The sequence below is a fragment of the Schistocerca gregaria genome, chromosome 3 (genome assembly GCF_023897955.1).
Source record: "Schistocerca gregaria isolate iqSchGreg1 chromosome 3, iqSchGreg1.2, whole genome shotgun sequence".
NCBI lineage: Eukaryota > Metazoa > Arthropoda > Insecta > Orthoptera > Acrididae > Schistocerca > Schistocerca gregaria.
Window position 1 is genome coordinate 211459015 of NC_064922.1, and position 27598 is coordinate 211486612.

At 44.2% G+C, this 27598-nt stretch overlaps 1 protein-coding gene and 1 long non-coding RNA gene across 7 annotated transcripts in view; one reads left to right on the forward strand and one right to left on the reverse strand.

Moving 5' to 3' along the window:
* The window catches only part of LOC126356312 (uncharacterized), a 769127-nt gene that overhangs the window by 94925 nt on the left and 646604 nt on the right, over positions 1-27598 (reverse strand). The gene's annotated exons all lie outside the window — the stretch shown is intronic.
* Positions 26817-27598, forward strand: part of LOC126356314 (uncharacterized) — a 40741-nt gene continuing 39959 nt past the window's right edge. For both annotated transcript variants that reach the window (XR_007565628.1, XR_007565629.1), the window contains exon 1: positions 26817-27136. This is a non-coding gene — a long non-coding RNA (uncharacterized LOC126356314). The remainder of the gene's footprint in view (positions 27137-27598) is intronic.

Below are 27598 nucleotides of genomic sequence, written 5' to 3' on the forward strand. Positions count from 1 at the left end.
AGAAATCAACATGCGTCATGTAAGTTTCTATGATGATGATGATGATAATGACTACTCTGCGAAATGCGTATGTGCAACAAAACATTGATTTAAGAAAAGGAGAAGTCAGTTTGCCTCACAAACCGAGAAAGCCCTGTCACAGAAAATTTGAGTATTGACAAATAGGTATGCAAGTTACAAGATGACACAGGTGAAAGGAGACTTCAACGCATGGGTAAGCAACGAACTTTTCAAGCTATATGGACTACAATGAGGTGCAAGAAGTTCGCTGATCAAACAGCACGCAAGTGGTAATATGCGTCTCACAAAGTACCGCAGTCAGAATCCATACACACTTTTAGACCTATACGGTGCGAGTGACAAATTATGTGACGCACTACTCCGTAAATCTACTCATAAACGTTCACGGATGGAGCCGGATTAATTCTCTGCAGTGCTATACCATTACCATTGGATTTTGATAAGAGCCGCCAACCTCACTTTAATCCGCGAGACAGGGTTGAAATTTTCACTGTTCCAAAATGAACCACGCCTGTACAATAATGCCCTTACTAGTCTAATAACTGTCAGAAAGATTGCTACGCCCAAACGCTGCACTGGAAAACCTATAATGTCAACAGTTCATACACTGCTTCCAGCTAGCTTCTAGGAACATCTGCTCTTAATATCGAGAAAGTCAGAACAGGACTACAGTTTAAAGTCATTAAGGAAAAAGTGTCACAAAAACATCTCACTCAGATATCCATGGAAAGAACTGGAATTACTGGCTTCATCATAGCCAAGTCCTTAAATATCTTCAACATATCGCGGACCTGTCAGCAACTGTATCAATATTATTTTTAATAATGAAAGCCTGAGTCGAAACAAGGCCCCGGGAGTACACAACATTCCATTAGAACTACCGACAGCCTTGGGAAAGCCAGTCCTGACAAAACTCTACCATCTGATGAGCAAGATATATGAGACAGGCGAAATACCCTCAGAGTTCAAGAAGAATATAATTCCAATCCCAAAGAAAGCAGATGTTGACAGATGTGAAAATTACCAGTTTAATAAGTCACGGCTGCATAATACTAACGCGAATTCTTTACAGACGAATGGAAAAACTAGTAGAAGCCGACCTCGGGGAAGATCAGTTTGGATTCCGTAGAAATATCGGAACACGTGAGGCAATACTGACCCTACTACTTATCTTAGAAGCTAGATTAAGGGAAGGCAAACCTACTTTTGTAGCATTTGTAGACTTAGAGAAAGCTTTTGACAATGTTGACTGGAATACTCTCTTTCAAATTCTGAAGGTGTCAGGGGTAAAATACAGGGAGCGAAAAGCTATTTACAATTTGTACAGAAACTAGATGGCAGTTATAAGAGTCAAGGGACATCAAGGGGAAGTAGTGATTGGGAAGGGAATCAGACAGGGTTGTAGCCTTTCCCCAATGCTATTCAATCTGTGTATTGAGCAAGCAGTGAAGGAAAAAAGAAAAATTCGGAGTAGGTATTAAAATCCACGGAGAAGAAATAAAAACTTTGAGGTTCACCAATGACACTGTAATTCTGTCAGAGACAGCAAAGGATTTGGAAGAGCAGTTGAACGGAATGTATAGTGTCTTGAAAGGAGGATATAAGATGAACATCAACAAAAGCAAAACGAAGATAATGGAATGTAGTCGAATTAAGTTGGGTGATGCTGAGGGAATTATATTAGGAAATGAGACACTTAAAGTAGGAAAGGAGTTTTGCTATTTGGGGAGCAAAATAACTGATAATGGTCGAAGTAGAGAGGATATAAAATGTAGACTGGCAATGGCAAGGAAAGCATTTCTGAAGAAGAGCAATTTGTTAACATCGAGTATATATTTAAGTGTCAGGAAGTCGTTTCTGAAAGTATTTGTATGGAGTGTAGTCATGTATGGAAGTGAAACATGGACGATAAATTGTTTGGACAAAAAGAGAAAGAAGCTTTATAAATGTGGTGCTACAGAAGAATGTTGAAGATTAGATGGGTGGATCACATAACTAATGAGGAAGTATTGAATAGGATTGGGGAGAAGAGAAGTTTGTGGCACAACTTGACTAGAAGAAGGGATCGGTTGGTAGGACATGTTCTGACGCATCAAGGGATCACCAATTTAGTATTGGAGGGTAAAAACCGTAGAGGGAGACCAAGAGATGAATACACTAAGCAGATTCAGAAGGATGTAGGTTGCAGTAGGTACAGGGAGATGAAAAAGCTTGCACAGGATAGAGGTACATGGACAGCTGCATCAAACCAGTCTCAGGACTGACGACCACAACAACTACAACAGCAATTAAAGCCTCAGTTGCACCGTTTTCCTAGAATTTACCTTGGTTTCAGTCGGGATAACCCAACCTTCTTCAGAATAACCGTAACTACCGTCTTTCCATGGTGGACATCGTCAAGCTAAAACTACAAATCCATAAATTATCGTCAGACTACGAAACTTACCTGGAACTGCCTCGGTCCCACTTGGCGACCGCGATGCGGCAGCCACGAGTGAGATGGGGCGGGGTTACTAGTTCGCTAGACTGCAGGTAAGCTACCATGGTCAGTGATGCCACTTGGAGAGTGAAGCAATAAATTAAACTTGGGAAGGAGGAACTGAGTCAAAAGAAAAAAAATGCTGGACCTTTATTCGCCAGTCTTCGTACTCCAGTCAGAGCACAGTTAACTTCATATTATGCAGTATCTGGTCGTTGTCCGGAGGGTCCAGCACGGATGGGAGGGCGTGTCGCGCGACGGAGGAGGATACCGTTACCGTTTCTTTCGGACTCTGCGGGGACCGCAACGCGCTGGCTGCCGGCCGCTTTTTGCTCGGATTCTTCTTGCCACCGGAGCGGGCGCAAATTACCTCCCCACAGCCAAGAGGCTGCCCGCATGTCGGACCGTGACGAGGTTCAGCGCTGCGCCACTGATGAGACGGGTTGCCCGCTGCGTCATAGCGCCGGCGTCGCCTTCCTCGCTCCTTTCTCCTCTCCCAGGCCGTCGTTAACGTTTCACGACTGTTTGGGGATCAGGAACAGCAGGCTACATCGACCGTGCGCTGTTGTGCTGTTAAAACGGACTGTCGAGCGTAGACCCATCGATGTCGATAATGGTAAGCCAAAACACTGTGCCCACCAGCTTAGCGCCGATTCTATGTGATATGGATTCGAAATGTTCTTGGTAGGGTAACGGATGTCTACCCACGGGTCACGCGTTTCTCGTAAATTACGAGCCAGCTGTTTATGCTCGCACACGTGGTGCCCGACAGCGTTCCGGGTGTGGTCCACTGGGTTCAGATCACCGTGAGTTCACTATCGTGCTCCTCAAAGCACTACACAATAATTCTGGCATTGTGACATCGAATGCCATCGAATCGAGGAAGACACGATGAATAAATGGATGCAGGTGATCCGCTGTAATGTTCAGGTAATCGACAGCTATTTTAGAACTTGCGGACACTCTTATTTGAGGTGATCGACGGATCACGATCAAACACCTCGCTGCTCAATTGGACGTCTCTGTTGGTCTGCGAACCCAGGGGAGCTCATCCACCCTCTCGTACCTTCCAGCCTCCATCTCTTTGACATAGTGGTGGATGCCCTCGGCGGAGAGCAGTACGTTGGTGATGGGAAGGTTATTGATGCAGCAAGACGTTGGTTCCGGCGTCGACTAGTAGAGTGGTACAATGCGGGCATACAGGCTCTCCCAGTCAAGTGGCGTAACGCCGTCGCACTGAACGAAGATTATGTTGAAAACTATGGTTTTGTAGTCAAAGGTGCGGGGAATAATATGGTATATTGGAATCCTGAGTAACACAAGCCTGCTTTCAGAAAAACACGAGTCACGTTACTTATTGGAGGCCCCTCCTACTTTGCCGTCAGATCTGACACAGATCGTCGCCTAGTTTACAGAGTCGGTAATCCTCCAACCTCCATGTTTTATGCTGAGGCGTGAACGTCCAACATCTCGTCGCCTACCCACAGATCTTTAACCACATTCCGCAGATTCTCACGACAGTAGCATGCGAAAAGTCTTTTCGAGATGCTCGTCCCAGACGCTAGGCCATAATAGTCTGTCCTTTGTCACAGTCGCTTATGTAATAGTGTGTCACCATTTGCGGCCGCTATCTTTGCTGTAATGATTCCCCTTTTTTCTCTGCTCCATTTATATACTTTTTTTCCGCGTCACACACCCACAACCCTATCAGGTGGCACTCAAGCTCGTGGTGGTGAGCAGAGGACACAATGTTTTGGTTCACCAGTTTGTGGTTTTTTTTCTCCAATGCTTATTGTACAGGGTGTCCAAGACGTCCATGTACCCATAGGACAAAACAGTAGATTGAGAATTGGATCCGGCTGGTCCCGGCGGAGGTTCGAGTCCTCCCTTGGACATTGGTGTGTGAGTGTGTGTTTGTCCTTAGGATAGTTTAGGTTAAGTAGTGTGAAAGCTTAGGGACAGACGACCTTAGCAGTTAAGTCCCATAAGATTTCACACACAGTTGAACATGTTTTTGAGAACTGAAATACTTAGACATAAAGAGTAGGTATGTTTCTTAAATGGTGACCTATGCATCCCCACGTTCTACTTGATATCGTGCGGAGCATATCACGAAATTATGCTTCGAAAGGCTTCCTTAACTCTTACGCGATGTTTCATTGATCTTGTGCCTTCGTTGAGACACATGGGTTTTCTTTATTCTCCATAATGAGTTCTCTGATGCGGTAAGGCCTGGCCTTAGCGGTAACCACTTCATTTAGGCTGGCGATGTCGAACCGCACATGATCTAGCGGCCGCGATATTGTTGATCAAGGAACTGATGCAACTGACTAGCTAAGTTAAAACCACGCATTATCCCTAATTTCCTTGTTTTAGAGCTGAGGTATTAGTCACGTTATTAACATGTCGTAGCCTGCCCGTTTGGCCGTGCGGTCTAATGCACGGCTTTTTGGGCGGGAAGGAGCGCCTGGTCCCCGGTTTGTGTCGAGGTCCGATGAACCTGCCTGTCTGTGGATGGTTTTTAGGCTGTTTTCCATCTGCCTCGGCGAATGCGGGCTGGTTGCCCTTATTCCGCCTCAGTTACACTACGTCGGCGATTGCTGCGCAAGCAAGTTCTCCACGTACGCGTACACCACCATTACTCTACCACGCAAACATAAGGGTTACACTCGTCTGGTGTGAGACGTTCCCTGGGGGTCCACCGGTGGCCGAACCGCACAATAACGCTGGGTTCGGTGTGGGGCGGCGGAGGGGTGAAGTGGACTTCGGTAGTCGTCGTGGGGTTGTGGACCACTGCGGCTGCGGCGGGGACGGAGCCTCTCCGTCGTTGCTAGGTCCCCGGTTAACATACATACAATACAATACAACATGTCGTAATAAGATTTTTCATTCGCGTGTTCGTCCAAATATACATTACCAACAGGTATCACGAAGACATCTCGGCTTCTGCCATAACGTGAGGTGGATTCAATTGCAACTGTTGCGCGTATTGGGAATTTTCGTTATACCAGAAAACCACATTCCTACTATGTGAACTACGATGTATTGTACATTCATCAGAAAATAGCACTCTTGAGCCAGACACGGCATTTGAAACTTGTGCAAAGCATGGTAGACTACAACTGGCATCCTCATATCGTTGTCAGATGATTCATTCACAAAGATCGCTCTATATCTTTTTTAATGTTGTTATGCATTGATGACCGTGGCTCTTGAATTTCAACTGCTCTTTTCATCAGATTCAAAACAATAATACGAATAAAACAACTATTCATTTCGCCAACTGCGCAAAGTGCGGAAGGGTACGGCGACTATTTCATTCTCCTGTGGTGGTATTCCCTTGCCCGTCAGGTTGAAGTTGGGATACATGTTAGAGATATAGCTTCCGCTCTTGAGCCGAAATCATTTATGAAAAGCATATTTTCTAACATTAAAATAATAAAATATATAGACTTTTTTATTATAAAGAAAGATAATTCTACACTGAAGATGTTAAACTTTTAAAACACAAACAGCACTGGTAGTCTTCACAACAAGAACCACCCACTTCATTCACTGCAATACGTTGTAGGTAGAGGCGTTCGATATTAAATTTGGTGTTCAAACCAATACTTAAATACCGAAACAAAAGTAGCTATACCGACAATCATTCAATATATTGATGATCACAGATATTTAAGCTTTCGCTGGTCGAAAACGACTTAAGTTCGTAGGCTCTCAAGGCTGGAGTCATTTTGGATAAAATTATTTTGGGTATTGGGCTGCGTCGTTGGAGACCACTCGAGCAACTAGATTGCCCATGTTTCGGCTGACTTACTGCGGCCCTCTTCAGCATGGTTCATTCAGTGTCCTGCCTTGAACAGGACCGCAGCAAGTCGGTCGAAACGTCGGCAATTTACTTGTTTTAGTAATTTACAATGACTCCGCGCAATACTCAAAAATTATTTTATGAAAAAACATTTATAATATAGTGCAAATAAGAAGATGATACTATGTTTTCACGAACCAGCTTTAGTGTACAATCAAATATAAGCGTATGAAGTAGAGGACAAGTACGCTGACCGTAAATTAAAAATAAGCCTTGACATAAATTTTATGCTTCCCACAAGCGTCATTAATACAGTGCATAATTACAAGTTGGTTTGCCAATTTAGATTAAGGTGATTAACTTAATCTGTCCGTTGAAAAAGGCAGCACGGCCGGTTTCGTTTCCAAGCATCGAATTATTCTGATTTTGAGCCCCGTCTGTAATGACGGTCGTGAAGAATCCCGATTTTGCTTCTCCCCCTTCAGTACTTCGCTCAACCCTTCTACTGAGTCTCTTTCTTGTTCGGTGTTTTAAGAAATGGATGCTCGTGAGAGTAGAAACTGCCTAATGAGTGTGTGGTGTTATTATTTTGATGCTGACGACACATATTTCCCATCCCATTTCTTTCTAACTCTTTTGTTTGATAGGTCAGTATGAAGTGGGGTCCAGTAAAGTTACATAGGAGACATTGTGTCATTCAATAATTATCCTGAAGAAACACGTTGAGCTCGGATTTTATAGTAATACTCGGATTAGAACATTCTTTTTTAATGAACACCCATTCCCCTAAGCTTTGGAATATTCTTTTATTTTCTTTTTTGCATTCGTTTTGGTTCAATTATTATCAGAGGTTGCGTATTTCGTATTAAAAAATGTATCTCCTTAGTTCAAGCGGAATCTTAAGTTTCGTTAAAAACGGGAATGGAATAGAAAACTATACGTTGTGATGATGAAAATATCAAAGAATCAAACACATTATGAAACAAATGTGTTTCGTTCTTTGGAAAAGTTTTTAATGTAATCAGTTTTCTCTCATATCGTGTTCCATTTCTGTTTTGTCGAATTTCGACGGTTAGCATTTCAAAATACAAGTGACTTGGTTAGTATGTAAACCACTGCTACGTATTTTGAGCAAAGAGTACAATAGAAGGTGAGTCACCTAACGTTACCGCTGGCTATATTTCGTAAACCACATCAAATACTGACGAACCGATTCCACAGACCGAACGTGAGGAGAGGGGCTAGTGTAATTGTTTAATACAAACCATAAAAAATGCACGGAAGTATGTTTTTGAACACAGACCTACGTTTTTTTTAAATGGAACCCCCTTAGTTTTGTTAGCACATCTGAACATATAAACAAATACGTAATCAGTGCCGTTTGTTGCATTGTAAAATGTTAATTACATCCGGAGATATTGTAACCTAAAGTTGACGCTTGCGTATCACTCCTCCGCTGTTCGATCGTGTGTATCGGAGAGCACCGAATTACGTAGGGATCCAAAGGGAACGGTGATGGACCTTAGGTAGAGAAGAGACTGCAACAGCACATTACGTCCACTTGCTAACACCTTTTTATTGGTCTTTTTCACTGACGCACATGTATATTACCCATGAGGGGTGAGGTACACGTTCACACGTGGTTTCCGTGCGTCAGTGAAAAAGACCAATAAAAAGGTGTTAGCAAGTGGACGTAATGTACTGTTCCAGTCTCTTCTGTACCTAAGGTCCATCACCGTTCCCTTTGGATCCCTACGTAATTCGGTGCTCTCCGATACACACGATCGAACAGCGGAGGAGTGGTACTGAAGCGTCAACTTTAGGTTACAATATCTCCGGATGTAATTAACATTTTACAATGCAACAAACGGCACTGATTATGTATTTGTTTATATGTTCAGATGTGCTAACAAAACTAACGTGGTTCCATTTTTTAAAAAAACCTAGGTTTGTGTTAAAAACATACTTCCGTGTTTATGGTTTGTATTAATCAATTACACTAGCCCCTCTCCTCACGTTCGGTCTGTGGAATCGGTTCGTCAGTATTTGATGTGGTTTACGAAATATAGCCAGCGGTAACGTTAGGTCACTCACCCTGTATTGGGAGTAACGCTTCTGTGGCTTGGTGGCCACGTGACATGTGGCTGATAACAACTCCAAAGATCAGCGGATCGGTCCCTGGAAGATGCTCTGAAACTTCGATTTCCACACTTGACATGAACACTATTTAATGACGCTATTCGTTGCTTGTGAAAAATGTTACGCTGTATCAGGATACGTATTCCACTTTGAACTGCGTGTAAAGTGGACTGGGTTGTGAACAAAATCAGAAGAGCAGTCGCAGAAGCTACGGAGCCATAAATGATTGTCCCAAACTCGAGGTCGTTACACTGTTCTCGGTACGATTTGGTGGTCGCTAGTACGGCCATGTACATTGGCGTAGCATTATCTCGTATTTGCCAACACGAACAGGATAGTGGTGGACCTTCTGAGAGGCATTGTGTCCTGGGGCAAAGACAGTATGCATTATTATCTAGTAGAAGCAGCAACTGTCATTACGGCAATACGTGGAAAATCCTAGCTCATTAACCGAGCTGCCTCGTCGGTAGCTGCCCGGACGATTGTGGTCTTGCTGAATAGACAGTTCTTCTCCACTGTATACACAATAATAGTAACAGCTTTAATTGTTACGCTGATTTTTTGGAGACACTTTTCTTGCGATTGGCAGTCTGCATTCTATTTCCTGTCTACTTTGGCTATCATCAGTTATTTTCCTCCCAAAATAGCAAAATTCATCTTTTAATTTTAGTGCCTTATTTCCTTCAGCATCGCCCGATTTGATTAAACCACATACTTTTGATGATATTCATCTTATTATTTCTTTTCTATACAGTACCCACCCGTTCAACTGTTCTTGAAAGTCCTTTGCCGCCTTTCGCAGAATTACATTGTTATCGGAAAAACTAAAAAGTTTTTATTTCTTCTCCCTGAACTGCAACTCCCTTTTAAAATTTCTCCTTGGTTTCTTTCACATCTTGCTCAATGTACAGATTGAATAACGTCGCCTGATCCCGGCGGAGGTTCGAGTCGTCCCTCGGGCCTGCGTGTGTGTGTTTGTCCTTAAGATAATTTAGGTTAAGTAGTGTGTAAGCTTAGGGACTGACGACCTTAGCAGTTAAGTCCCTTAAGATTTCAACAACATTTGAACATTTTTTAAAAGTAACATCGGGAATCAGGTTTCTGTACACGTAATAAATAACATTTCGCTCGGTTCTACTTTTATTTTATTTCTTCTATCTTGAAGGTACCTGGGTCAAAATGTACGTCACATGTTCCCATCACAAAGTTCGCTTAGAAATTTGTTGAGTGGACCTGTATTCACCGTTAGCAGCACTTCCTGTCGAGTTTGAAACCCTGTCGGTTATAATATTTCTACTATCACCGTTCTTTCGTCGTGTTACATAGCTTTCATAGCTTTAGTGGTACACTACTCACTGCACAAACGTTGGACTGTCCTCGTTGACACACCAACAAATCGTGTAACTACATTCACAATGTTGTGATGGGCGTGTCCAAATACGATAGCCCATTTCTGCCATTCGAGCACGCCTCCACATCGATCTATCTCATGGCACTGATCCCATACATCAGACTGCCACATCACACCATTTCGCTGCTGTAGCTTGCGTCAGCTATGGAGTCTCCCGTGACCTCCTAGTAACATCTACACTCTTCAGCGTTCCAGCGCTCTTTTAAACTGGTTACCAGCAGGACTGTTGATATTTGTAAAAACATTGGGAGCCCGATATATCGATATTAAAAAATATCATTATCGGCTGTACCATTATCGAGTGAAAGTATCGATATATCGAGGGGAATATGTAGACGTATCTGCTTATAAAAATAACGGCTGAAAATTTAAATAGACTGCCGGTTTTAGAGCTGTATATTTAAGTATTGATTTATTATTAAATATTCTGTACATCAACAGGTTAGCGGCCTGCCTTACAGCAAGAATTGAAAGGAAAACGATGCACGATCACGCTTGGGGATAGCCACTTTGCTAACTATGGTAACTGCATGTAAGAGGCACAATAAAAGATGACCGATGGGTCCGTCGTTCGGTGTCGTCACATATCGGATTTGTCCGGAACACCTCATGTAGACTTCCCTGTCGACCTTGCAACTGCAGTGTCAAAATTGCGTGGTGAACCTAAATGTTGCAGTTTCTGTTGGTAGCGCCGAGCGCTGATTACGTCAGCGTTTCTCTTCACATGTCTCCGCCCACACCAAAGACCAATCTTGTTATTTAGATGTCTGTTCATCATATTCAGCGACTGTTTTTGAAGAATGCCGAGGTTTTTATATTCACACTGAAATTCATGTTTATCCATTCATACCGTCCGCAGCTCGTGGTCTTGCGGTAGCGTTCTCGCTTCCCACGCACGGGGTCCCGGGTTCGATTACGGGCGGGGTCAGAGATTTTCCCTGCCCGAGGTGAGTAGGTATTATTGTGTCGTCTTCATCATCATCCCCATCACGGTCGGAGGAAGGCAATGATAAACCACCTCCGCTAGGACCTTGCCTAGTCGCCGATGCTGTACGGGTCTCCCGCATCGTTCCCTACGGTCCTCGGAGTATGGGACCTCATCGTCGTCATCATTCATACCGCCATCACCCAGAGAGACTTCTTCTTTTGCGCCACATACACTTGCTTCTCATAGTCACAGAGGAAGGTTGGGGATGATGAAATCTCAAAAAGTGGTAAGACTCCTTCACACAATGAAAGTAAAATTATGTTCTACAAGAATTTCTGAAGAACAACTTCAAATGTTTACCAAAGATTGTGAAAAAATCTAATATAAAATAAAAATATTGTCAATCGATATTGCCATTTTGATATCCTTATATCGATATATCCCTGGGAAATGTAAAGCCAGCTATATCGATACTTAAGAGGAATTTGATATATCGATAGTCTATCAGTAGCCAGAGTGACCAGTATTACGTCCGGCGGATTTATCTCGCGCCGTCCGTGGTGGCTGAGCGGTTCTAGGTGCGTCAGTCCCGAACCGCGCTTCTGCTACGGTCTCAGGCTCGAATCCTGCCTCGGGCATGGATGTGTGTGATGTCCTTATGTTGGTTAGGTTTAAGTAGTTCAAAGTTCTAGGGGACTGATGAACTCAGATGTTAAGTCACGTAGTGCTCAGAGCGATTTATCTCGCACAGCGTCGTGTTTGACTCTTCTGTATCGAAAGCGGTAAACAAAAGGAGGACAGAGGTTAGAGTTAAACGCGGCCATTAGAGGTGGGGCATTCTGTTTGCTGGACGAGAAGAAATGGTGCTGACTCATCTAAGGAGCTTCCTGCCATTGGCTAATCTGAATCTAAAAATGTATTTCAGTATAGCCGGATGCAGGTTTGAGCCCGACCGAGTCGAGCGTCTCCACGCAGTGTACCACCTCCCTCAGTGGAGGCAGGGTAGTATTCAGTTATATGCTAATAGATTCGCGCCACGCGCAGCTGCCTCGGATTCGAACGCCACCTGCCAGTATGAAACGCAGACTGCTGGAGCGCTTTGCAGTTTTAGTGCGCCGTTACCAGCACCGGCTCCTGCCTATGGAGAAGGTCGTGCTTTACGATTCCACAGGCGTCGCGTATTGTCGCTTAGGATGGATTCCGAAACGCTTTGAACGGGTCGAACAATATGGACGTGTCATTGTAATGCAGTGCGCCGAGAGGATATGGTTACCGTCTGGCATTTCTTTTGTGTTTTCTTCTGCGTACAAACTTCTTTGTTTACACGGGTCTCGAGACTGCCGCGCCCGCCGGGGGTTCCTTGCCACCGGTTCTCGAGCCCTTGGGCTTAATTCTGGCTTGAGCCGGGCGCTGTGGAAGAATTGTGACTGAAGTCCCTATTAAGCGAGCGGCTGTCTTGTCTAGAGTGATTGCTAGTGTGTCTACTGCAGCGCCCCTAGCATTTTATTTCTGTACTGTGACTCGCTAATGGTGATCGTTTGTGTTTACAGATAGACGACAAAATTGCGTGTGTTCTGACAGCTCTGAAAGTTGAAAGTGAGGTTATAAGAGTCAAAAAGTCAAAATAATAAACATTAACGAAATAGCGTCCGCCTCCACGACAAAGTGGTCGCCACGTCTGGCTCTCATGCGGAGGACGTGCCGGGTACTAGCAGAGAATTTTTCCAAGGTGAGAGAACTGAAACAGTCTCGCAATGCCACTTGAGGAGCTACTTGAATGAGAAGTAGCGAAAGCAAAGACCGGGAGATCGGTGTGCTGACTCATACCCCTCCATATCGCATTCACATGACGCCACTTGGCAGAGGATGACACGACGGTCGGTCGACAGCGATTGGTCCTCAGGGCCTGTTCTCAGAGTTAAGTTTTTAACTTCTTGATTATCTGAAATCCCCTGGGTCCCGAAACAACTCACGATGTTATGTAAACGAACGCGCTTGGACATAAGCCTAAAACATTTGGATCGGTACGGTAGCGAACGTGACGGCTTCTTAGACAGAATCATCACAGGTGAGGAAACATTGGTCCATCATTACGAGCCGGAGAGTAAACGGTAGGGAATGGAATGGAAACATCCACAATCGCTCAGCAGGAAAAAGTTCAGAACCAACCATCAGTAGTAAAACTAATACTTACTCTTTTCTGGGACGCACAATGCCCAGTACTGGAACATCATCAGCAAAGTGGCACGACAATACACAATGCGCGTTGCACTGAGATGCTCGCTGACAGGCTAAAGCCTGTAGTTCGAGGCAAACGCTGAGGACTACAGTCAGAAAGGTGCAGCACGCCTGTTCACATACGACTGTCCCCAGTGTTGAAACGTTTTGGAAACTCAAGTCTAATGTAATGGCTCATGCTCCGTCAAGTCCCTTCCGACTACCACTTTTTTGGTCCACCCAAACAGGCTTAAGGGACCGTCAATTCACCTCGGGCCAAGAAGTGAAAGACGCGGTGCATGCGTGACTCGCTGCATAGCTGAAAACCCTCCTTTCTGAGGGCATCAGGAATCCTATTTGTATCGCAATAAAAAATATGGTTACATTGTGGATAATTTTTGGCTTACCATCGCATATTTTTGTGCAGTTGGAAAGACACCATCCGCTGTATTTATAGGTCTTTTTTATTTGCAATCGACTTCGGTGTTATATTACACCATCTTCAGAACAGTCTACGATACTTGGTGACCATGTGGGAGGCAGGAGATCATCATTATACACTACTGGCCATTAAAATTGCTACACCACGAAGATGACGTGCTACAGACGCCAAATGTAACCGACAGGAAGAAGATGCAAATCATTAGCTTTTCAGAGCATTCACATAAGGTTGGCGCCGGTGGCGACACCAACAACGTGCTGACATGAGGAAAGTTTCCAACCGATTTCTCGTACACCAACGGCAGTTGACCGGCGTTGCCTGGTGAAACGTTGTTGTGATGCCTCGTGTAAGGAGGAGAAATTCATACCATCCCGTTTCCGACTTTGATAAAGGTCGGATTGTAGCCTATCGCGATTTACGGTTTATCGTATCGCGACATTGCTGTTCGCGTTGGTCGAGATTCAATGACTGTTAGCACAATATGGAATCGGTGGGTTCAGGGGGAAACACGGAACGCAGTGCTGGATCCCAACGGCCTCGTATCACTAGCAGTCGATATGACAGGCATCTTAAGTGCATGGCTGTTACGGATCGTGCAGCCACGTCTCGATCCCTGCGTCAATAGATGGGGATGTCTGCAAGACAACAACCATCTGCACGAACTGTTCGACGACGTTTGCAGCAGGCCGCGGTGGTGTCGCGGTTCTAGGCGGGCAGTCCGGAACCGTGCGACTGCTACGGTCGCAGGTTCGAATCCTACTTCGGGCATGGATGTGTGTGATGTCCTTAGGTTAGTAAGGTTTAAGTAGTTCTAAGTTCTAGGGGACTAATGACCACAGCAGTTGAGTCCCATAGTGCTCAGAGCCATTTGACTTTTTTTTTTTTTTTTTTTCTATGAGCTCGGCGATGGTGTACTCAACGACAAACTTGGATGCACGAATGGCAAAACGTCACTTTTTCCGATGAATCCAGGTTCTGTTTACAGCATCATGATGTTTGGCAACATCGCGATTAACGCACGTTGGAAGTGTGTATTCGTCATCGTCATACTGGCCTAACACCCGGCGTAATGGTATGGTGTGCCATTGGTTACACGTCTCGGTCACTTCTTGTTCGCATTGACGGCACTTTGAACATTGGACGTTACATTTCAGATGTGTTATGACCCGTGGCTCTACCCTTCATTCGATCCCTGCGAAACCCTACATTTCAGCAGGATAATGCACGATCGCATGTTGCAGGTCCTGTACGGGCCTTTCTGAATACAGAAAATGTTCGACTGCTGCCCTGGCCAGCACATTCTACAGATCTCTCACCAATTGAAAACGTCTGGTCAATGCTCACAATATGGCATTCACTGCTCTTGATGAACTGTGGTACCGTGTTGAAGCTGCATGGGCAGCTGTATCTGTACACTCCATCCACGCTCTGTTTGACTCAATGTCCAGGCGTATTACGGCCAGAGATGGTTGTTATGGGTACTGATTTCTCGTGATCTATGCACCCAAATTGCGTGAAAAATTGATCATATGTCAGTTCTAGTATAATATGTATGTTCAATGAATACCCGTTTATCATGTGCATTTCTACTTGGTGTAGCAATTTTAATGGCCAGTAGTTTATAAATACAGCTGAAAGTGTCACGCCCGCTACATAAAAATGGGAAAAAAAGACTAGGCATTTCTGATGGAATGGTAGCGTCTCATCCGTAAGGAGGCGAGTAAGACAACAAACGTGCCCGTGCAGATGGAAGCCTGACTCCAAGGGAGCTTCGATTGTTGTAAGATTTGTGGCTGGCTGGAGCGGAGGTAGTGGTGGCGGCGGGAGGTACAGCATAATCCCGTTGCGGAGAGACGCCCCTCCCACGAGACCAGCGACCGGCGCGGCGGCCTTGGGTTCGCACGGCTCCTCTCGTCGGGATTGTGAAGCGTACTCGCGATTCCGTTAGCCGCGCCGAGACAATGGTCCGGGGAGGATGCGGCGCGCGTGCCGCGGCGCCTCTCTGGCCGGCAGCTACCGCGCATGCGCACGCACTCTGCTTACGCAACGCGTTGCGACGTCCGGTCGGACGTCGGTGGCGGCGGCGGCGGCGGCGGCGGCTAGGAGGACGCGACTTTCCAAAGTCTTCCAGAGCGGAGGAAAGCCCGCACCCCCGCGCTGGAACAAAGCACCGCTCCTCCAGGGGGTCGCCGAAGGTCAGAGACTGAAAAGCGGCCGTTACAACCCCGGAACAGATACAAAGCAGCGCTGGGCGGGGCCCAACGACGCCGTCCATCAGACGAGGAGCTACGTGCTCCGCCACGCCAGCTCATCTTCACTCAGAGTGACGCGTGACCCTACAAAACGTCGCTTGTAGTCTCCAACAACTTACGTACTTGTTGCCTTATTGCTTTCTTTCCCCGCCGTTTCAGCACCGCCACACATCCGGCAACGGAAACCAGCCGTGTTCTACACTACTGGCCATTAAAATTGCTCCACCAAAAAGAAATGCAGATGATAAACGGGTATTCATTGGACAAATATATAACACTAGAACTCAAATATGATTACATTTTCACGCAATTTGGGTGCATAGATCTTGAGAAATCAGTACCCACAACAACCACCTCTGGCCGTAATAACAGCCTTGATACGCATGGGCATTGACTCAAACAGAGCTTGGATGGCGTGTACAGGTACTGCTGCCCATGCAGCTTCAACACGATACCGCAGTTCATCAAGAGTAGTGAGTGGCGTATTGTGACGGGCCAGTTGCTCGGCCACCATTGACCAGACGTTTTCAACTGGTGAGAGATCTGGAGAATGTGCTGGCCAGGGCAGCAGTCGAACATTTTCTGTATCCAGAAAGGCCCGTACAGGACCTGCATCATGCGGTGGTGCATTATCGTGCTGAAATGTAGGGTTTCGCAGGGATCGAATGAAGGGTAGAGCCACGGGTTGCACACAACTGAAATGTAACGTCCACTGTTCAAAGTGCCGTCAATGCGAACAAGAGGTGACCGAGACATGTAACCAATGGCACCCCACACCATCACGCCGGGTGATACGCCAGTATGGCGATGATGAATACACGTTTCCAATGTGCGTTCACCGCGATGTCGCCAAACATGGATGCGACCGTAATGATGCTGTAAACAGAACCTGGATTCATCCGAAAAACAGACTTTTGCCATTCGTGCACCCAAGTTTGTCGTTGAGTACACCATCGCAGGCGCTCCTGTCTGTGATGCAGCGTCAAGGGTAACCGTAGCCATGGTCTCCGAGCTGATAGTCCATGCTGCTGCAAACGTCGTCGAACTGTTCATGCAGATGGTTGTTGTCTTGCAAACGTCCCCATCTGTTAACAGTCATTGGATCTCGACCAACGAGAGCAGCAATGTCGCGATATGATAAACCGAAAACGCGATAGGCTACAATCCGACCTTTATAAAAGTCGGAAACGTGATGATACGCATTTCTCCTCCTTACACGAGGCATCACAACAACGTTTCACCAGGCAACGCCGGTCAACTGCTGTTTGTGTATGAGAAATCGGTTGGAAACTTTCCTCATGTCAGCACGTTGTAGGTGTCGCCAACGGCGCCAACCTTGTGTGAATGCTCTGAAAAGCTAGTCATTTGCATATCACAGTATCTTCTTCCTGTCGGTTACATTTCCCGTCTGTAGCACGTCATCTTCGTGGTATAGCAATTTTATTGGCCAGTAGTGTATTTCGGCTGTGGGTGTTATAAGGCGTACATTAAGTTCGAAAACACTCCAGACGGTTGAAGAAATGTAGTTCACCCACGACATAGGTGGCTTACAATACTCTCTCGAGTACTGCTTGTCATTCTGGGACCAATACAGTAACTACGGTATAGCAGCTAGGGTATGTGTCCTGGTCGCCGTTTCCGGAAAAGCGCAGTTTTGCGAAAGGCTAGAAAGAATGAAGAAAGACAAAGGAAAAGGGGAAAAGGAAAGGGGAAGTAGAATAAGGAGAAGGGGAGAGAAATATGTATTGGAATGGGACAATAAGGAGATTTCGTACTGGACTGCGTTGAGCTACAGTTCCGTAAGATCTACCTTGCCCTCAACGTACACTCGCATTTCTGTACGTCTATCTGTGCGCCATGAAGTCTGGGGGACATCGCCCGTACATTATCTATCGCTTGCGCTTTTGTCCCGCATTGTGCGCGGGGTTGGCGTGGTTAATTCAGATTTGGCATTTTAATGTGAAGGGGTGGCCGGATGCCCTTCCTCCCACCACCACGTACCCCCCCAGGACGGAATCAGAGTACCCCATCTGTCTGCGTCTACTGTACTTCATGGAAAAGTGCGGATGTATTTCAAATTCTGTGAGTCATGTAACTGCCGCGGGACGTGGGAACCAGCCCGGTATTCACCTAGAGGGATGTGGAAAACCGCCTAAAACCACATCCAGGCTGGCCGCCACACCGGCCTTCGCCGTTAATCCGGAGGGCTGATTCGATCCGGGGCCGGCGCGCCTACCCGAGTCCAGGAAGCATTAGCGCTCTCGACTAACCTGGCTGGTGGACAACGCCCGTACATTATTGTAAGAAAATGAAACACCTACAGGCGTTCTTAAATTGTCATTTATTGTGTAGCTGCCAGTTTCGGAGCTTCAAAGCACTATCTTCAGGCCTTAGTTGATGTTGAAGGAGATATCACAATCGCAGACGCTGCTGTTGCCTATACCAAAGTAGCAACTCCAGAAGATGGTAAGAATTTGCAGAACGACTTGCAGAGAATTGATGAATGGTGCAGACTCTGGCAGATGACCCTGAACGTAAATAAATGTAACATATTGCGCATACATAGGAAAAGAAATCCACTACTGTACAGCTACACTATTGATCACAAACAGCTGCAGAGAGCGTCTGCCGTAAAATATCTAGGCGTAACTATCCAGAGCGACTTTAAGTGGAATAACCACATAAAACAGATACTGAGAAAAACAGACGCCAGACTCAGATTCATCGGAAGAACCTTAAGGAAACGAAACTCATCCACGAAAGAAGTGGCTTACAAGGGGCTTGTTCGCCCGATTACTGAGTATTGTTCATCCATCTGACATCCCTATCAGGTACGACTGATAGAGGAGATAGAGAAGGTCCAACGAACAGCAGCGCGTTTCGTCACAGGATCAACGCTGGTCCTGTCACACGCGTTTCGCAGCACTCAACTCAGCATTCATTGGTGAACATTGAGCTCCCCAGCAAATATACCCTAAGTACGATTATTTCCATGTTGTCCAAGCGATTCCAGTGGGGATGGGATCATCGACGTTAGACTGTGGAAGAATGGAAACATGTCGCCTGGGCAGATGAACCAGTTTCTTGTTCCAACAGGTCGATGTTCGTGTCCCTGGGTTTCTATCGGACTCGCGGTAGTGGTCGAAAGCACGACGTACGTGAACGTGAAACTACCTGCGACGCTTCACGCTTGATGTGTTGGCTGAAGAGCCAACACCGTGTTACTAGTGGGGGCCGAAATGCACGCGTTTTAGCTCACACAGGCTGGCGTGAGGATGGAAGGACTCTACTGACGTGAGGTCTGGAACATAACAAGGAATTAGAATTCAGAAAGCGGGCGTAATTAGTTTGCTATTTAACTTTAATCCATTAATGATGAACGTCGCTCTTGACGGTACATGATTCACAATATTATCTGTTAGTAACTGAATATGGCGCCTTGCTAGGTCGTAGCAAATGACGTAGCTGAAGGCTATGCTAAACTGTCGTCTCTGCAAATGAGAGCGTATGTAGTCAGTGAACCATCGCTAGCAAAGTTGGCTGTACAACTGGGGCGAGTGCTAGGGAGTCTCTCGAGACTAGACCTGCCATGTGGCGGCGATCGGTCTGCAATTACTGATAGTAGCGACACGCGGGTCCGATTTAAAGGCTATCACCTAGCAAGTGCAGTGTCTGGCGGTGACACCACACTTGATGTATTCCCCGAGGACGGTGACATTTTCCAACAGTATAACCGTCTGTGTCTCACAGCCAGAATCGTGCTACAGTGAGTTGAGGAGTGTGTTAGCGAACTCACGTTGATGAATCACCAAATTCGCCTGATCTTAACACGATGAAACACATCTGGGACGCTATCGAGCGACAACTCAGCGCCCAAAAATGTATGACCCGTGCGGAGACGTCTGGTGTCATTTACCTCCGGAAATCTACCAAGGAGTTGTCGTATCCATGCCACGCAGAATCGCTACTGTATTATATTCCAAAAGTGGACTATCACTCTGTTAAGCAGCTGGTCATAATGTTTTGGTTCATCAGCGTACACCTCGTGGGATGACCACGACAGAGAAATCAGAGTAGTTAGGATTCCCGATAGTTGTTCGTCTCCCGCACCAACTGCAGACGGAAAAGGAAAGAAGTGATCTCCACTAAGCAGCGTGAGGCTGCTTGTGGAGTACAGATGTAGACGTGAGGAGGGGTAGGAGCATCCATTTCCGATTCCTACGCACGATCATGTTACTGGCGCCAGTAGTAGCATAAGACCAGTTTTTGTTGGCTCCTCATTTGTAATTGGAGGCTGACCATGTAGGGTATGTCGCCCGTATGGACAGTGCCAGGACACTCGACAAGTGAAGCCGGAGTGGCGCCAAGCCGGCTACGTGCGAGGAATCACTGATCAGGTGCTACTTGTGAGTAAATGAGTCATTCAAGTACGAGGCACTGGCGAGTGGAAGTGGCTTACATACTTCTAGGAGCTGCAATTTCTGGAGGATGAAGATCTTTAATCGTTTCCACGCAAAGTGATCTGACGTAGTTAAGTTCGAACGCCGTAACAGATAACCAATTCGAGTGTACGAGATTTTATACACATTCTTTTGTTTTAATGAGGATAAGGGCGCCGATGACCTCGCCGTTAAGAGCCCAAAAGCTCCACCCACACACTCAGGTCACCTTATGACATCTGTTCGATAGGCCATGACTGCTATGGTATGGAAAGGACACCACATTGCCTCGTGAGGACCTTGAAAACACAAGGGGCGACATTGCCTTAAAAGCTTCCACTAGACTTGGGGTTAACGTACCAGTTTTATCGTCGACCACCCGATTACTGGGTGATTTACTTACTCTAATCTTTTATTAAACTGGTAATTTCATAAAATTTATCTACTAAAAAGTTAATTTATTTACATGTCTTATGTCTTTGTTCTACTCAACTAAATCTAGGCATCCTTTGGACTGTCGCCAGTTAGCTTAATTCCTTAATTCGAGTATTTTCAGATGTCACATCTTTCCCCACCTCCACGCCCTCACCTAGGGATTCTACAAGTTTCTCACCCCCCCCCCCCCCACCAGGGCATTTTTATCTATATATTTTTAGTTTTTCTCGTCTCATGTAGATTTCCAGAGTATTGGGCGCCAACTTCAATTCTTCGTATTCCGTTGTTTCTCCATCCTGTTTTCTTGTGCTTCCTGCATTGCTATATTTCTATCTGTAATATTTGTAAAACCGGCGCTATACGACTTACTGCTGCTACACTCCCTTTTTTATTATTTATTTTAGGCTTGCAATGGACCACTCTAGTCAATTATAAAAAAGGTTTACACAAAAAGTTGTTATTATTCAGTAATACAGTTCAGTTCAATAATAATTCAATAGTACAAGTCAATAACACAATACTGATACAAAGGATTATTATAATTTATTATTGTATAAAGAGTTTTTTGTTCTTCTGTCTGACCAATATCTCTTCATTCTTCCAGATTTTTTTTTTCCTTTCCTAGTTTGAGGTCATCCTGCCTTTAGTTCCTTTATTAATTTTCTTCCGTAGTCTGGTTTGCGTGTCTTGTAATATTTTGGGGTTGTCTGTTTTGTTTCCTAGGTTATTGTAATTTGGAGTTCTCTCATATCTTCCTTAATTTCTGTAATCCATTCCTCTTTCTCTTAACTTATTTTAAAGTGCAATTTAGTCTTTTCTTCGCAACCAGGTGCAAAACCAAGTAAATTCTTCGTAACTCTGATGATGGAAATTTCGCTCCAAAAAACGTATACGAAATCAGACCTAAAAGACCGAAATATAATCAACATAAAATATCTGTCTCTCGCTGATCTCTGTGCCACTTGAAATGATTACCAATTCTTCAAAACATATTTATTTCCTGGCACAATAACAGAGCGAGGACGTGCCCGCGTCGATCGTTCATTGCACTCAGTAGTGCTGGAAGCAGAGAAATGGAGGGTCTAAAAGAAGAGCAGAGGAGTGTAGTGCCTTTTCTGACAGAGGAAGGAGTGTGTGAAAGAAAAGCCATCAAAGAATTGCGCAAGTGCACGAAAAGCACTGCACGTCCATTGCAACGGCCAAGACGTGGCACAAGCAATTCAAGGAAGAACCAGTGTCTTTGACCAATGACGGAAAAACTAGATCAGCACACGGCATTAACGACATTACTAACCAGCAGGTGGATGCCCTCATTATCAAAGATCAGCGAGTGGCGAGTTACCATTGACCCAACGAATAACGAATGAGCGTCGGAACGGCAACGGGCAAACACTTGTGCCATTCCTCGAAGAATTTCCTTTCCACGCACTCCTTTCGCTGTTATGAAACGCACAACGCCCATTTGCTCTTCTTTTGAAGCATCGATTTCTCTTTTTTCAGCACTACTGAGTGCATTGGGTGGTCGACGATTGCACATGCTCGATCTATCGTCACGAGGATGCGCGTCTGTGTCCCTCTAGCGGCGAGTGTGGAACTCTCAGCGGTCTTATAAGGACCGCGCCTTCTTCCGTAGGCAATGGCAGTACGATCGATCTAGCGGATTTCGTTTTACAGCCTCTGGCACATTTCTTTTTCAATGGCTCTAATATTTTAGAACACTAAATACGATTCTATGTCCTACATAACGCTTTGTAAAGGTTTTTATTCTTTTCTCATTTTTATCTAAAAATATTTGAAAAGATGAAAGTAACTGAATCAATAAATAAGTAAATAAATACAATTTACTGTTTCAAAGGAAAGAAACTGTGGGGACAAGAGACCCTAAGCACCCCTAGAGGTGGGGTGGGAACTCTGGAACTCATGGAGCACAACATTTACTTCAGACTACTGTCCAGTACTGCAAGAAGCGGCGAAACTGAGCTCTTTGATACACAACATTTCTGTGAATACGCGTATGCCACTAGTTCGAGAGCCGGCCGTTGTGGCGAGCGGTTCTAGGCGCTTCAGTCCGGAACCGCGCTGCTGCTGCGGTCGCAGGTTCGAATCCTGCCTCGGGTATGGATGTGTGTGATGTCCTTAGGCAAGTTAGGTTTAAGTAGTTCTAAATCTAGGGGACTGATGACCTCCCAGAGCTATTTGAACTAGTTCGAGTAATGCATACGGTTACTATGTCGGACAAGTCGTCGAGTGACATTAATAATGGCGGCGAACGTCTTTTCTTCATTTATTCGAGGAGCAATAAAGGCACCGTCAGCCGAAGTAATCAGAGAGTTACTTATTACTCGCGCAAACAATGTTGACACTCGGCGCGGTGGCTGATGGGCGCAACTGTAAATAGGAAACGCCTTTACGGTCGCTCCCATCAGCCACCGCGCCGAGCGTCAACTTTGCGCGTGTAATACACACCTCTTGTAACAGAACTTAGATATGCATTGTAATTTGACATAAGCGTGTAGTAGCAAATATGGCTGCAATGTAAATACCTATCACTGAATGAGACGACTCGGGCGTTACGGGTGCAGCTGGGAACAAATACCTCTCGGCAATCCAAATTTCGGCGGTTATCTGTTGTTTCCCTCCATAAGTAAAGGCAAATTCCAGGGCGGAAATATGGTTCCTTTGAAAAGACCATGCGATATCCTTCACAGCTTCCACTACTTCGACGTTCGACAGTCATCTTTCCGTTCTGATACCCGTTTTAGATTATTTGTATTCTATTCAGAGACCATTTAAGGAGACAGTTTGAAGCTCATATCTTCATAACATCCCATTCAGCTGTTACGAAAGAGACGACACGACCAACTGATAGCATACTTTCCAACTTGATAGCACGGTTTCCTCAGTGTTTTAATGGTCATCGCCAACGATAGGGCATTTCTGACAAAAATTTCTGTTTGTGATTGGTTCATTGCCAGCTCAGTAGAAGAGGTGAGCTGTTATATGTTATTATGGTGTTTCTAGAATTTATTGAAAGTTTTCAACATCTTGTTTATTATTGTTGTGTACGCTTGATTCCTACGACTTGAATAGAATATATGATCAAGCTTACATTGTCTAAAGAAAGAGAGATTTTATACGTATATGAAGCGAGATCATTTATTTACGAAATGGAAGGATAGACTACAGAAATGAACAATTATGCGTCTTGTTTGCGTCTCTAGAGACGTGCATTTCGACAGGATATTAAACCCTGTCTTCCATTCATAATAAATATTATTTCAAATTCTTTGAAAATAAATTACAAATATACAAAATTACAAATAGAGAGGTAAATAAGCTAACAATGTCAGATTGATTCACACCATCCATGACGATCAATTTATTGCATATGTAAGGCGTCTGAAGAAAAGTGTCAATCAAACTAGTGAGAAAATGAAACTACTTGACGGGAACCAGCTTGAGATTATTTTAGAGTTTTCATACAGTAATTGATGTTATACATTCTGCTACCTAACTGGGTAATATCGACGTAAGCTTGGCTAGAGTTTTAATTCCACCCGCGAAGTATATGGTGCGCGAACTCATTTTCTGTTAAACATGCACTGTGGTCATCAGCACCCTATAGAAAAAAAAAAATTATCTTCTGCAAACGACAGCTCTAGCACAAGCTTACCTCTTTTTTTAAAAAAATAATACCTATAACTGACAGGAAATTTTTGAAACATGCATGCGCAAGAGTAACGTTCTAATTTTTCAGACAAATCCTATGCTGAGTTCCAGGTTCTTGCAACCTCCGATACGAGTTTAAAGCTAGCGCATCTGGCAGTATGCCTACCCAGACTTTTAACCTTATCAGTAGTTATTAAACACTGATGCTCATTTGGTCAGCGTGACGAGTCGGTGTGGAATTTGCCTACGAGGACGCGAAACGACGAAAAGTTTCCCACTGTAGCTAGAAAGATTTGAAACACGTGATTTTGATATCGTTCACTTCACAGTCAGAACTAACGAATATTCAAGTAAGCCTTCCGTCGATATTGCGAAGCTGAGTGAAGTGCATCTCAACCTATACCGCTGTGAAAAAATCTGAAGCAATCGTCAGTAGAACGTAAAAAAACAATGGTGCAATATTTTGTCGTGTTTTACGCCAAAAGGTGTTTAGTGCTGCAACCTTAAGTGAAATTATGCCTAAACGTCCTTGTCAAATACAGGAACTCCTGGAAAATATGTATGCAGACGACATTTCCAGCAGAAAGTAGACAAAAGTTGGCATTAACGATGTTTTAAATGAGAAAAGGAAAAAAGTATGGTAAACTAAGTAATTTACGCATTTTTAGCAGCTGCGAAGAGATATTTGAAACACATTTTATAATCAAGCTGAGATGTTTCTAAGAGTGATTAGAAACTGACATATTATTTTTATCTATTACTCAGCGTAAAATTCATTTAACGACAAGGGTTTTGGATAGTCTATGAAACTTTGACGCTGATACGTATTCATTCACAGAAACTGTTCGTATCGGGAATTTGTGTGCGAAGTACACTGTTGTTTACTTACGTATTTACAAAAGAACTTTGTAATGGCTAAATACAATTGCCAATAAAAAAAATAATAAAATAATTGTATTTCTATGCCAATATTCGGCAATTTCCAAGGAAGACGCATTTTTTTTTAAACAGATGATGGGTGCATAGTACTGACAGTTATTAAAATAGATAGCAAATGCTGATACCTGTTATTCGCTCCGATTAATTATTTTTCGAGATATCTGCATTGTACTAGATGAGTAATTGCTCTGTGACATTTGTTTCTGAAGCGGGATGCTTTTATCGACATGGATATCATCTTTCTTCGAATATTATAATCGTATACCTTGCGGTATTTATGCGAATGAGCATGGCCTACTGCGCAGTTAGTAAACTGAAATTATCACAAACGCTGTTTGTTTACTTATGACGTTATATTCAACTATAATGTTACACTTATTTGTCCTGTATTTATACATTTATTTATTAGTAATAATTAGTTATAACTGTTGCTTCTACGGATGCAAATCGAAATACCTCAAAGGACGAAAAGTCACTTTTCACAGGTAAGTTCCATAAAGGTATAATTATGAGTGTCATGCTAGTAAGAGACGCTTTATGTGTTGGAAAATATCGACGCCTACTGATTGTGAGTAAAGAGTTCAATCTCAGGGTTAACTTCTGTGGCTCTTGTCACCTCTTTATGAGGCATGTGACAAGTAAGTTAGGTAGTATGGGAGTGCGATGCCATTCAGTTCGTTCATTGTACACATATTTCGAGCAGTTTTCATCTGCAAATAAAGTGTATAAATGATTGCCTGATTCGTAGGGCCTCAGCGATCCGTCGTATGCGATACGGAAAGCAATCGATCGTCGCATCGACCGTGCACACATGATCGATTTACCAGTTTCAACCAGTACTACGTGCTCCCCTGTACTCGGCTTTGGAGAAATTGTGCTACGGAAAATGTGTACTTCTTTCCTGTGTGCTAATAATTCATTTTTTTCACCTATTATCCCGCAATTCTTTTTTCATTCATTAGCTCCATTGTTTACCTGCAACTATTTACACCATTTGTTTGCAATCTCGACGTGTCTAACATTTTGTCAGTAGCAGGACTGCCAATTACCGTAACTGTTCATAAATATTGTAGGAGGGAGAGCTGGTTTATATATAGGGAATAGGGATTTGAGTATAGCTGTGTAACTATAACAAAACTGCCCTAAGCATTTAAATTAAAATATACATTTAATACTATTGTATGTCGTTCTGTTTATAAGTTAAAAATTTTAATATCGAGAGTAATTGTTTGGTAAAAAAGTCCAAAATCAGATGGAGCTCAGTATTGTGTCTGTTAATATAAACTTCCCATTAGTGATTCTTCTACAGCATAAGCTTCAAAACACTGATCACTGCAAAATCATGGGAAGGGGGTGGGGTATTTACTCGGTACCGTTGCGTTTCTTCATATGTATGGCAACTCTACCTTTAGCTTCACTTCCCAGACTGGTTCATGGTTTCTAAATAACTATAAACTCCAACGTAAAGTTCTTACTCATTGTCACACATTGTTACTAACCAGGCAGCAGCCATATTGCGTGCTCGAATAGCGTGTGAGGTCCACCAGATTGCCTGGAATTTCCATGAGAAATGCAACCGATCACTGCGATTTCCTCCCACCCCCCCAAAACACACACACACGTGCGATCTACGAAGCGATCGATCGCTCATGCGAGCGGATCGCAGCGATCCGTCGCTCGTGTGTGGGGTATAAAGCTGTTCACTGGCGATACTATGGAGAGCATTAGCTATTTGCTGCCTCCAAGTTGATATGTATCTGTATGGCCACCATCTACAAAGCACTGTGAATAAATACAGCGTTTGGACAACACTTTGTAGTGTTCCGCCATATTAGCGGTATGTTTGAAAGATGTCTGCCTGGCTGTACTAGCGATTTAACGACACTGAAAAACTGGTGAGCGTTTGTGGACGACCTACGCCCGCAATCCTAGTCATGTTACTTGGAGTCAATGTACGGTATGTTGGTGATCAAAACATATTTCTGAGTATCTCACTTCATTGATATTTCTACTTTGTGTCATGTATTCATGTTTTGATTTTTTTGATTCTGCGTGACGTAAACTGTGACTCCAATCCAAACGTGTGGTAAACCACCGTCTTATGCTTGTATCACGAGCAAGTAACGTCAGTGGTAACCACAGTGATAGAGAATATTGTTTCTTTGCTAGTAACATACTTGCAGGTGCATCATTCTGTATCAAGTCTTTTTCGTATATTTCAATTTATTTTCAAAGAAATTTCCGTGTCATCTGTTTTTAACGTGCAAAACTGATTTTTCCTAAATGATGATTTCGAAAGATTGTGGTAAGATGGAGGTGCCCGCGTCGAGAATGAATCCAGATAACTTCTGACACTAGCTTCGTCAGGACAAGTAACCGTTAATGTCGTTAAGACTACTGACCATCAGGACAAAGGGGG